The sequence below is a fragment of the Ceratosolen solmsi genome, unplaced genomic scaffold (genome assembly GCF_000503995.2).
Source record: "Ceratosolen solmsi marchali unplaced genomic scaffold, CerSol_1.0 scaffold15, whole genome shotgun sequence".
Taxonomy (NCBI): Eukaryota; Metazoa; Arthropoda; class Insecta; order Hymenoptera; family Agaonidae; genus Ceratosolen; species Ceratosolen solmsi.
The window spans coordinates 3,638,528-3,652,217 of record NW_011948434.1 but is presented as its reverse complement, the minus strand read 5'-3'; positions in this window follow the sequence as shown (position 1 = coordinate 3,652,217).

Here is a 13,690-nt window from a genome sequence, read left to right as displayed (position 1 = left end):
AAATGATACGATGCTTTTATATCATTCAAAACTTATATTAATCCGATTGTACTTTAAAAGATATTTATAAAAGATTTATAAAAAACATATGTTATATTGTAACTACATAGCTAATTTTACACACGTCATTTTCAGATAATTTTCAATGGGGATAACCTTATTTTGGAATATTTTAATAATTATCAATATGTTAGGGTATACGTTGATTAAAAATATTTACTTTAAAAATCATGTTATATAAAATTGAACGAATTTTATTATTTGCCGACATGGAGTACTTTAGATTTTTTCCTTTAATCAAAATCTTAAGTGCAAAACATTTTTTTTCCCCCATTTATGTGTGTTCATTTTGTGAAAAGTAAATAGGATGACGTAAGCTACTTAGTAAAAGTAGGGGACTGGAATAGATAGTATGAAATAGTATGGCGAGGGGGTTGAGAATCGAAGACGATTTACCTTTGCAGCAAAATAGTAAGTATTACGATAACAGGAGAATATCATATTGAAAATTTACGGTGGAAATTTGGAAAACATTGACGAAATCGTGAAGTCGGAAAGTTTCTCGTTTTTTCTCGAAGCAAATTAGGCCTTCTACATTCGATACATGTCCTTATTAATTTAATATTATTTATTTAAAGAACTCTTACGGACATGAAATTTTACACAAGCATCGTTGAATAAAATAAGCTAAAAGGTACTATATAGATAGATTTCTTAATATTGTTTAATCATTTAATATTTCGAACAGATGTATTGAATTTTTATTTGATCGATTAAGAGTAGGACATAATCGTATGCATATATACTCATTGTCCTTAACTAACCTCGTACTTATGGGGAATAGTTTTTTTACTAAATAAAAATGGTATACGAATTGAAAAGATTTTATAACAGAACTTATAGAAAAATCCATTACTATTACTTAATACGTGCAGTCACTTTAGTTAGTCTATTATTTTATTTTCTTACAGAACTGCCTCGTTTACCTAAGCTATTTGACAACTCTCTTTGACTATTTTATTTTTTTCTTCTCACTATATTCATGAACTTTTTATTTCTTATTTCTTTATCTGAAATGTTTTCCCCTATTATCCATTTTTGTATATCCTTTAGTTTTCATATTTTCGGCAGTATTGCCATGGATGCTTTTCACTTTGTACCAAAAGTTATTCAACACTTGCAGTCGATTTTGTTATGCTCTTTTTATTTTTATTTACTCGTTACTTTTAGATGGCCGTTCAATGCATCATTTAACAAACTTTGAGAATCGTTCGTGGTAACCTAAAAACGATATTAATTATACTATATTTTCATTTAGTCATTTATTCAATGATAAAAGAGACATAAGTTTAATAAAGTATATTAATTTTGTGAAAAATATTTGTGCAAATTTATAGTGCAAATAGGTTTATTGTCTAAATATAATTGTTTTATACATTGTTTCATATTAATTATCAATGCTTCATACATTTATTAATTGTATGAATTATTATCAATAAATTTCACAATTAATACTAATAATAATGATAAGATAAATATTATGTGTAAATAGAAAAAATTATTGAAATGTGAGTGTTTATTCTTAATTTGTATTCATTATTCGTAATTTGTTTATCTTAAATATTTAAAAATTTTCTAAGCGTAACGTCATGTAAGAAAAAAATTAATTTTTGAAATCGGAATCAAGTTCGCTAATGACATAAAAAATCATACATGGGAAAGTCGGAAGGATTATTAATAATTTAAAAATATTATTAATTTTTATAATTATTTTTAACTATAAAAGTATGGTTTTGGGTATATAACTCATATTATTTACAGAAATTAAAAAATAATATAATTCTAGCAGTTACCACGAAATGTAGTTATAAAGTAATTATAGAAAAATATAGATTAGTAAGACAAAAGATATGATTCTATAATTTGTGGTTAAAAAAGCTAGAAATAAAATACTTTTTTTTAAATTATAGGATTTTCTGACATCAAATAATAATAAATCAAACCGTATGTTTTATAATAAAATTACTTATTATTTACTGAGTGCTAGAGATAGGTTAAACCTACAAGTAATATTAGTATTCTTATTTGAGAATAGACGATTATTGTGACGGAAGTGCAAGTATTAAAAGATTTAATTCATTAAATATTGATTAGCATACAAATAAATATAATCCTATTAAAAGTATTATTTACTATAATGTCTATTTGCAAAAGTTAAAATAAAATTCAGCTATGAAAGATAAGGAAGTTACATATTAAAAATACATTAAAGCGCTTGAGAGAATGGCTATGTAATAATTATACCCACATCCTTTTATTTTCCTGTAATTACAAAAAATTTGTATTATACATAAATAAAAATATATAATAATTTATACTTTATTGAATTAATAACATTAATAATAAAAATTCATAATAAATTATGCATGTGTTGATATGACTTTCTAATGACATTAATTAATATTATCTGATATATTTGGCTCTATGAGATTTTTTAAAAGTGATAAGAATAAAATATCTATCAATAAAAAACTATAAATTTTTTTTAAAAAAATTTTCTGTTTCGGGATCAATACAATAAATTAAGGCGATGCCGAAAGAATAAAAATTCTTGATGAAACTTGTTAAATCCGCTGCTTTTCTCATTATAATAGTGCCAAGCGTCATACCTCTTCCATACCTCTTAAAATAATATATATATATATATATATATATATATATATATATACGTATAATAAAATTCTATATATCAATTACTTTAAAAGCATCAAACGATAAAATGTCCGATGATTTTTAAAATTTAATTTTATGTATAATTTTATGTAAGTTGAAAAGTATTTATTTTATTTATATAAGCACAATAAATGTGACATGTATTATTGCGTTTTGAAGTCGAATTATGGAATAAGATTAATTATAACCGAAAATAAAATATTTAAAATATTTATTAAATATTGTTCCAATAATATATTGTATTATGCAGTTTTATGTTTTGCGCTCTAAGATTTATTTATATTTTAAATAAATGTTAAATTGTATATTTTTATGTATTTTATGCGAAAATATAAAATAAGTTCTAAGATATTGTTTAAAGTATAATTACGATTAATAAATTGTACAGGTAAAACAAATAAATAAATAAAAATATTAAGCTTAAATAAATCTTGTTTAAGTATTTATGTTTATTTGTATTTACTTTATACGTGTTTATACAATTTTGAAATTGGAAAAACAGACTACCTATATTTTAAAAGTCTTTTAAAGTAAAATTTTTGGAGAAATATTATAACGGTGAAAGGTTAAATTATTAAGAAAAAATAAAATTTGATATTGTTAATATATCGATAACGGATTTTTATATTTAAATATAAATAAATAATCAATTCGAAAATGATTATGTTGCTATACGTTCAGGAAATTGGCTAAATCTACACATTTTGTGCCCAGCAAACATTTATTTTATTATTTAGTTTGCTTAGCTTTAAAACTACTAAATAAGGGTCATAATTCTATAATTCGAAAAGTTTAATGATTAATTCGTTTTGTTTTCCATTTTTAAATATTCGATTCAAATTTACACTTATACCTTCAACAATTTAGTTTATCATAGATACATCAATTATCATTGTCATATTTTATAAATTAATATTATATCATTATTAATTATACTTGCGTGAATTAATTACGAATAAATTGAATGGATCCTTATATCTTTGAAAGTCTTGGCGAGAAAATTCAATTGTGACTGGGAAACTGTTAGAAATAGATGCAGATCATCTATGTAATTAAGAAATTTTTTTCCATGAAAACTAATCGTGCGATCATTCATCCTTTTTACAACGAAATTAATTTTTTGTTTTTAATATTTTACGGTTTAGTGAAATTTTTGAAAGTCAAGGATGTGATCTACTAATTAATAATATTATATGAAATTGAAGAAAAGTAATTGAAAAGTGAATCATTAAATGTATGTTAATAGCAATACAAATGCCCCCACACTACTGTATTTGTAAAATGCTCGGTAACTAACGTCACTTTAAAACTTTCATTGATTTTACACGTTTTTATGGCCATAAACGTTAAATAATATCGTCAGGCATTTTTATTTCTATTCTACTGTCGTGTTTATACTCCCGAATTCCTGTGTCCGTCAACCGAAACCTCAAAGCGCAGTAGAAAATGTGCAGTGTAAAAAGTTGACTTTCTAATACGAAAATGTAGAAAACATTCTTGCTTCCGCCTATAAAGAATGCATCACGCGCTCTTCCACCCTCTCGCACTCTTTTTCACGCCAGAATCCACCATTGCTGCCGCTGGTCTAAAGTACGCATACATATACACGTACTCATACATCACGGCGGAGAAGCGTAGCCTCGGAATAAATCACTTTCGCAGAAACTTTCCGAGCTTCGTGAATGCGCGCTTATCGCACTGGATAAAAGCGGTGCTATAGGTGACCTGAAATTGGGTACAGACTATGTCGCATTACTTATGCAGAAAAGTGAAAGATGAAGAGACTCAGCACATAGGCTTCGATTAAGAAAATCGTATATTTAAGTCAACGGATGCGTACATCTATTATCGATATAACGGTACAAATGAATACGTTATGTAGTGCAGTTATTTTCAATTCGACGAGTTTGTGAAGAAAAAATATTTGTAATGATTTAATTTTCTTGTTGAGCATAACCGTTTCAATTTCTCACATTAGATTCGTAATTATAATTAAAGGGCCAATTATTTGCATGAGTTTCGTGATATTCCTGTTTGTATGTGTCTATTTTAATATAAAAATTTTCTATACGTTGAGGCAACATTGCTAATTATAGTATACCGCAGCTATTTATTGTGCATGATAGTCCATAATGATGGGTAAAACAGTGTAATATTATACTTGTATTTCATAAAATGCATCTGTGTGCATGTGTGCGCGAGCGTTGCGCGGTCATGTAAATCAAATCGTGCGAATTATACTGGTTATACCGTAATGTGTTGTATTTTCAAAATTTCGCACTATTTCGTCTCTACGGTCTGCAAGTCCGTAAATTAATATATTTATTTATTTATTAATTTTTTTTTTTTTTTTTTTTTTTGACGATATAATTTTTATCATTTAAAGTACATTAAGAAATGCCTTATTAATTAACTAAACGTTAAATATGCTTATATTAAATACGTGTAATTATATCATGCAAATGCGTTGATTAAAATTTCCAAGTTCATCGACTTTGTATAAATTATTGGCAAAAACATTAATGATTTATGAACTTGAGTAGCTTAGAATATAAATTTATGATTTGCATGTAGTGTACACGATGATGAATCGAATACTCTAATCGAATTCTCAAACTTTGGAGCTGTATTTAAAATTCAGTCAGAAGCTCGTTCAGTCATCAACATATGAATGACTGATGCGATCGGCGAACTGAAACGGAAGATGAAGTTTTATATTTGAGCGAAAGATGAGGCAACCGGGATTGATTGATAGGATGGAGCGAGTCTTTCCTACACAGACATTTGGCATATAAGGTTGAATGCAATCGGATGGAAATACGAAGCAGCACCCCCTTTCCCTTACGTGCAGAAGCAGACGCGATCGGGCGGAATAAGTAACAGTGCTATTTTTTCACGCATTGAAGACGGAGAAATTGAACGTTACGTACAGACTTGTAAGCGAGAGATCGTTTTCAACATTGTCAGTGTGCAATGTGCACCATGCGCGCCCTATTGTATGGTTGCTGCAATTACTATATGCAGAAATAAATGTAAGATTGAAGAAGCGTCGAGCACGGATAAGGAGAAACAAAGAAGGATTTTCCTCGTTGCACGTGTTACGTACGGTACATTAAAATACATACGCAGACACGCGCGCGCGCGCGCGCACTACTATATCGTATGACTCGTTGGTTTGCAAAAAATTTTTAACCTTTCGATCTTTTATCATATCCAAGTACAAACTATGCAAAAAGTGTATAGAATTACAGATCTTAAATTTCTAATAAAAAATTAGTTGCTTTGTTGAAAATTATATTTGCTTAAGCGGTGTTTATTTTTATGATTTATTTTCACTCAAATTAATTCAAAAATCATGTTTCGTAAATAAATCCCCATCTTTTTTGCTAGAAATTTTTAGCTTAATGTTATGACTTATTTTTCACATTGACACGACATACGATAGAGATACACTTTATCTACATGATTTCTAATTAAATTATACCAATTAACTATTTTTAAATTCTATATAAACATAAAATCATTAAAAATTCCAATTACTTTTCTTATAAATTATTAACATATATTACACATTTTTTAATAATATCTTATTAATTTTTAATAAAAGTTTTACTTTAAGAAACGTTTGTGATCTAGGAATCTTCCATAGTTTTTACCGCGTAACATTGTATACTTTTGCGGTGTACGTGTATTTATGTATTTCGCTTATTCAAAGGAGTATACTTAAGTATGTATATTTACAGAGTTTCAAAGCAATTTCATCTGCAATATATAAAGCAAGGAAAAAAGTTAAGTATAGTAAGGAGAGTCAGTTACGTTTAGAAAGCTACGTAACAGAGATGGTAAATAAGTTTTGATATAATTTATTTAAAATAAATAATGTTATATAAAATATTTGGAAACAATAGATTAAATAATTCAACAATATCACAATTATCTGATAAAGAATATTAAAAAAAAACTTATGTTTTAAACATTGTATATTTATCTTTTCTATTTAAAAAAGTAATGAAATATATTTCATGAAAAAATCGTTCTTGGTAAAACCTAAAGCATATTATTATTATATTTATAATAAAATACAATTAAAAAATTTTATCTATTATTATACGCAAAACTAACTAACGTACAATTTTATGAGCATGTAATTGAAAGGTATTGAGTCTCGATGCCCTACATATATACATATATATATATATATATATATATATATATATATATATATATATATATATATAGTTGTTTATTCTGTATTGCCAATTGCAAGTTAAGTCGATCAGAAAATGTGATTTAGAAAGCAATCGGTATTTATCACTTCTTATATTATAATGAAAGTATAATAAGAATATATAATAATTAATACTAATCAGAGCTCAAATTTTTATTGATAACATAATAATGCTATCATATTCATACTAAGAACCTGTCAAATATTAATTTTTCTGTGTTTTACTGCATAATATGTAAAAATAATGATATTTTATGCATTGTATTAACGGGATAATTTTTTTGTAGAAGTTTTAATCAAACGATTTATTATCCATTTAAAATACAGTAAACTGTTTGTGAAATATTTGATTACTACAGTACCTAAAAGTATTGTTTTATCGTATGTCCGCGGGTTATCGAATATCTTAAGTGTGGATTTAATTTTTTTTTTTTTTTTTTTAAACGTTTTTACAAAACATTGAAAAATTAATATGCTAATCACGCTGATCGAAATTATAAATTGTATTTTATAAGATTTGCTTAAACATAATTTAAATAATCTAAGAAAAATGACTTATTTGGAGTATAGAAATAAGTCAATATTGCAATGATTAATATCGTATCTTTGATAATATATTAATACTGATTTTTTCCTCAATATGCATTTTGTATTATTATTATTATTATTATTATTATTATTACTATTGTTATTATTTGTATAGTTAATACAAATAACTTATTAATATAATACTTAATAATTTATTTTATTGTTGAGACTTTAGAGACTTTTAGTTTAGAGTAAGAAAATAAGTATTCATGTTAGTGAAATATAATCTTGAATGTTCAAATTTACATTTTCGTATTCTTGGTTGCAGTAAAAAGTTTTATAACAACCCACTGCCTTTTAATTTTAAAGATGTTGTATACATATGTTTCTGATATAACTGCACCACGTACATACGTATATTATGTATATAAGATAGGTTGTACGTCGAGAGAGGTAAGTAGTTTCAGTTCCTTTTCAGTCGATGTTTTCATCTTCAGGCTTTGGCTGCACGACATCGCATTTCTGATTCGGCGAACTAAGAGAGACGAGCCGGATGCAGGAGGAAAATGAGAAAAAAGGAGAAGAGGGAGCTTGAGACAGGAAGGACGAGGGTAGATGTTAAGAAGGTCGCTCAGGCAGTCAGACACAGTTTCGATAAGTGGATGTGATACGAGGAAAAAGTCTTTTCCAGTAGTATAGTAAATCAGGCCGACTTCTACACAACAGCTGCTTTCGCGGTGAAAATAGATCTGCGTCGATATCTGAACTACGAATTGAATGTGGAAATACAATACGACGCAAAGGTAAAAAAAAAATATTTATATATATATATATATATATATATATATATATATTTAAATTAATTGAACTGTAATTCTGTGTGTGAAGTATGAATATGCCAGTGCTGCAGTTTCCTGCGACATTTACATTCTTTTACCATAGTTATGCGATTCTTTTTTTAGAATTTCAATTTTTTCATTTCTTAGAAATACAAATGAAAAATATCAAATGAATATGTAAAAGTAAGATAATTTTTAAGCTCGTAACTTATAAAGATGTAGATGACATTTACATGTAAGAACATGTATATACATGTCTAATTAATTATTTAGACAGTCTTTTGATCATTTGTTGCGGATAGCATAAATTTTATTTACGATTGCATTATGAAGACTGATTCATTATATTCACTCTAAGAAACTTTTACGCATAAATATATAATTTTTAATTAATTTATAAATAATATTCAATAATGAAAATTGCAATTAATAGTTTATGAAAGTTCTTACATAATTATAGCGAGTAATTTATCATTAAACCTCATTTAATCAATGAAGTCCAATCAATGAAATTCAGATTTCTTACTTATTTTAATGAAATAATTTTAAATAACAAAATTAATTCTTGTTAAAATCAGAAGAATATGCAATAAAATTCATTCTATAAGGTGATATTGTTGTAAAGACTTACATTAAAAAAAAAGAAAAAGGATTTGAATAATGGTATTTCAATATTTATATTTATTTATACTTCACATATTATTCCGATTTATCGTGGGTGCGGTTGGCATAAATTAATTTATGTATTATATATACACAATTAAAATTTTTATTAATTATCTCATTACACTATTCTTTTTTTATTTTCATCTATGATACATACACTTACAAATTTTATTAATCATATTATCACACGATTTTTTTATACTTCATTATGTATTTTAAAAATTTTAAATATTTTAAAAGCTGTTTCCCATACTTGAAAATATTCACGATTCATCCATTCAAATGAAGTATCATAGATGACATTATTAATTTTCATATTTTATTAAATTTTAAAATCCATGTAATAAAAATTAAAATAAATTTTCTTGGAAATATTAAGATAATGTTTATACTGTAAAGCCTGGATCAGATTTTATTATTTAAGGCATTATGTATGATAAAATATTGAAAATATTGTATCATACAAATCTGAAAGATTTTAGAATTTATGTTTATAACTTTGATTGATTGTATTGGGCTTAATGTACGGTATAATCTGTATTTATTTAGGAATTAATAAGTATGATTATGTATAATTAATTTTGTTTCTATTTTGTCTTAAGCCATACAAGAAAGTTATTCAGCTTCCTTAGTTTTTTTTTTTTTAAATACGGTGAAATTTGAACAATTTTGCATTTGGAAAAAATTATAAATGTAGCTTTAGCTATGTACGAAATCGTAGCAACGTAAGTTATTTTATTATCATAATTTTTTTTTTCTTCATAAAAATTGTATTAATTATAAAGTATAATTTGAGATATTAATGACCATATTAGGTGTCGTATGTTCATTAATGCTTGGGTTGGATGACTTGTGTAATCGCTTCAGTATATAAAGTCGTGAATAATTTTTCATAGCTGTATGTATAAAAGATATATTGGCTGTCTTATTTTTGACATACGTAAATGTTAAAATCAACGATATTACATTTTGTATTCCTGAATCTGGTACTATAAGATATTTAGCGGGTTAAATGACAGATTCATACTTGTCGAGCTTTAGTAAGTACAATCTCTACTTTGTTATGAAAGAGTTTATGCAGATTGGATATATCTCATTGAATTTATGCCTTTGTCATATTAGTTTACATAAGTATTGACGACATGGATTATCGATTTATCATTATTTATTGACTAAAGCTTCGATAAACTAATTAAACATCATATTAATTCAATTAGATTGAAAATTAAGTTTAACGCGAATGAGATATTCATGAAATTATGTTATTAATTATCTTTAGCACAGTTGTCTTGTAACTTGGAAAACATTAATTTGTCTTTCTGTTAGTGAACCATATTTTATTTTTTCTATTCTATTCTTATGATAATAAGTAAGGCTTACTTACTGCAATATTTTATTACTTTTTTTTTGTATGCTGTTTTGTATGAAAATTATTAAAAGCGAATAAAGTGAAATATTTGGAAACGTTGGAATAATAAAATTAAACATAATAATACAGTAATTGATCTTTTAAAAATTAAATATGAATTCAATAATTAGTAGTTTAAGAAGTCAAGTTAAATGTAAACAACAGTTTGAACTTTCGTAAACTTCGAAACTTTTTTAATAATCAATGGAATTATTATATTTTCATATCCCTTTTAACGGACGTACATTATATTTTAATTTTAAATTTTGTTCTACTTTTTATGTAAATGGATGTAAAAGCACAAACTGCTTCTAAGGCGCTTAATAATTAGTCATTTTATGATTGCTGATAATAACAATACCATTTTATTTACAGGGATTTTGCAAGAATTAGTATCATTGAATATATACTGTTAACTTATTACTTACACAGAATTTTCCCAATAATCATCTAATTGTATTGAATTTTAAAGAATTTTAAAGAAACATGGCAACTTATCTTAAATGTTTGTGTGCGTGTGCGCGCGCGTACATCTGTGCGCGTCCTCTTGTTTGTTTGTTTACGTGCGTTCGTGGGTGCGCGCGCGCGCGTCTTTGTACAATTTTTGTAGATTATTATGTTTTATTACTGGGTAATAAAACAGGAATCATGTTTTAGCCAGAAAGTCGTTATTAAAGCCAAGACGACGCGATATGAATTGTTGTAATTTACGAGCTCCCGACTTTAGAGAGGCATTGCGTTAGCGCGTAGTTTCGCTGACGTTTCTCTTGAAATTGCACCGGCTGTAGTAAGTTTCTTGATATCATAGAAGTAAAGCAATTGAGTATTAGTTTTATAAAAGAAATTGGAAATCTCCGTGATTGATGTTCATTAGACAATGACGCTGATTGTTCGTAACATTTTTCATGTTCTAAGGACTTCATTTTTAATAATTCTCTATGATATAAATGACAATTGTTTGTTTAATTGTTGATAAAAAAGCACAAATATTATAGTGAATGATGAAAAAGTATGGATCGTAACAATGTAAGAAGATTTAAAACGTACGCTGTCACGAGCATTCTGTTTAACAATATTTTGAAATGACTATTTGTATTTACGTTCATAACCATTGACAAATTGCAATTAAACTCTTATATCTGTAATTTGTAAGTGTAATATTTATTTTCAATCGAGCATGTCCGTAAATGTATTGTCGAATGACATGCATTTTTAAAAATGAATAATTTCGTTGGACAAATAGGAATTCGTCCATTAATCAGCAATAAGTAAATAAATGCTAAAAATGAAATACTAACTAAAAATATTGTCAATTTATTTCTATTTTTATCGTATAGTTTGTTTTCAATTGTTTTTTTTTTTACACTCCAGCTGTATAATGGCCTCAGAAGGATAAAAGTTGATAAATAAAAATGCAGCCTCAGTATCTCTATTTAATAATTCAAATCTTCAAAGTCTTTGCGCAATTCGGCGATGAAAACGCGCAATTAAGAAGAGAAAGAAAACTGCTTTAAAGACGCATACAAATACAAAAGAGCGAGATATTTCTATTAAAAATGAGGAGTGGATAACAAACGTGCAACCTGACTTGTATACCAAACACAAGGATTGCAGTAAAGTTATGCAAATCGTCTGACGCAAAGTTTTTAATGAAAATTTGTAATCTCGGATTTCCGAGTGCTCGGGGCGTGGAGAGAAAGTTCTTCTTGGGACATTATGACGAAAATGTTAATCAAATACCGAGGGCCAACTCTTGTTGCAGTTGTCCCTGTTGGTGCTGCCACTGCTGCTGCTGTTGCTGTTGCTGATGATGCTGCTTCTTGTCTTCGAGTGATTCTTCGCTGCACCGGAAAATGCTGTGACGCGCGCGCGTCATTTGCATCGAAACGCACTACCGCGCGAATTTCGTGCTTTCTGCTCTTCTTCTGCCTAGATTTTCTTCCCTCGCTCATTTCTTATTCCGCAGAATTTATCGCGCAATCATTCCCTCTCTTCTTTATTTGCATTGTCTCGTTTTACTAAAGCTGTGACATTTTGAGGACTTTAATAGGCGCAACTTAATTTCAACTATCTCCATGTTTCCTCTACTTTTACTTTTTTTTTCAATAGTTATTTTCATTGTGCCAAAATACACTAAATTTAGATTTTTTTTTTTTTTTTAAATAATTAATAAATTATATTCATGTTTAATTGATTTATGAAGTTTTATTAAATTAAATAACTTTTCTCTTTATGTTTCCAAAAAATTTAATTTATACTCACGACTTTGTATGAGTACCATTAAATTCAATTTGAAATCGTATTAAAATTTTAATATGTGAAATATATATTAAACTAATTGCTTTCATAAAATTTATATATAATTTAATCTCGTGTGAATTATTTTAATGAAGGTATAATGAGTATTTTAATTATAGGTTACATCATTTTTATACATTATTTTATATAAATAAACGGTTATAGGAATATTTCGTCAGTAATAAAATATAAACGTAATAAAGTAAGAGAATGCCTTGAGAAAATTCATGTATTTTAAGTTATCGTTATTTGTATTTTAATGTTTCAAGTTCCCGTTTATCTAATGCTGTTTTCTAAGATGGAGATATGAAATTATTGTTGGGCATAGTATTTAATGCCTGTACATATTATTTTTGTTCTACGTACGTTTACATATATATATATATATATATATATATATATATATATACAATTATGATCAAAGTAAGAAAATTAATTTCAATATTCATTTTAAATAGGAACAAATATATAGAATATTCTTAAATTTAATATTTCTTACTTACAATGCTCTTATTATTTGTTTAAATATTTTCTTTTTATGCGTGAAAGGATTTCCAAGATTATTATTGATTATTATCATTTGCTGTATGTTTGCAGTGTGAAAATTTATTTAAAATGTATATAATTTCGTATGCATTTAATTTAGTCGCGTATATATTATATATCTCATACATAAGTATGAGAAATTATGAAAGTAAGATTAGCTATTGCATTATATTTCGAACATCTCAAAATAAGTGTTTATAATTATTATTTTTATTATCTTTTTTATTTAAATAAATACATTAAAATAATGTTTTATAATATTAAAATGAAAGGGTAAAATATTGTATTATAAAATTCGACTGAAAATATGCTTCAAATAGAAACACTGAAAGTACTTTGATATTATCTGGTTATTTATTTAAGTTTTAATGAAATGGTAAGCTGCACAGAGTAAATAAGTAATCTGTTTATAATTGAATTTAAAGATTTTATTAATTTTAATAA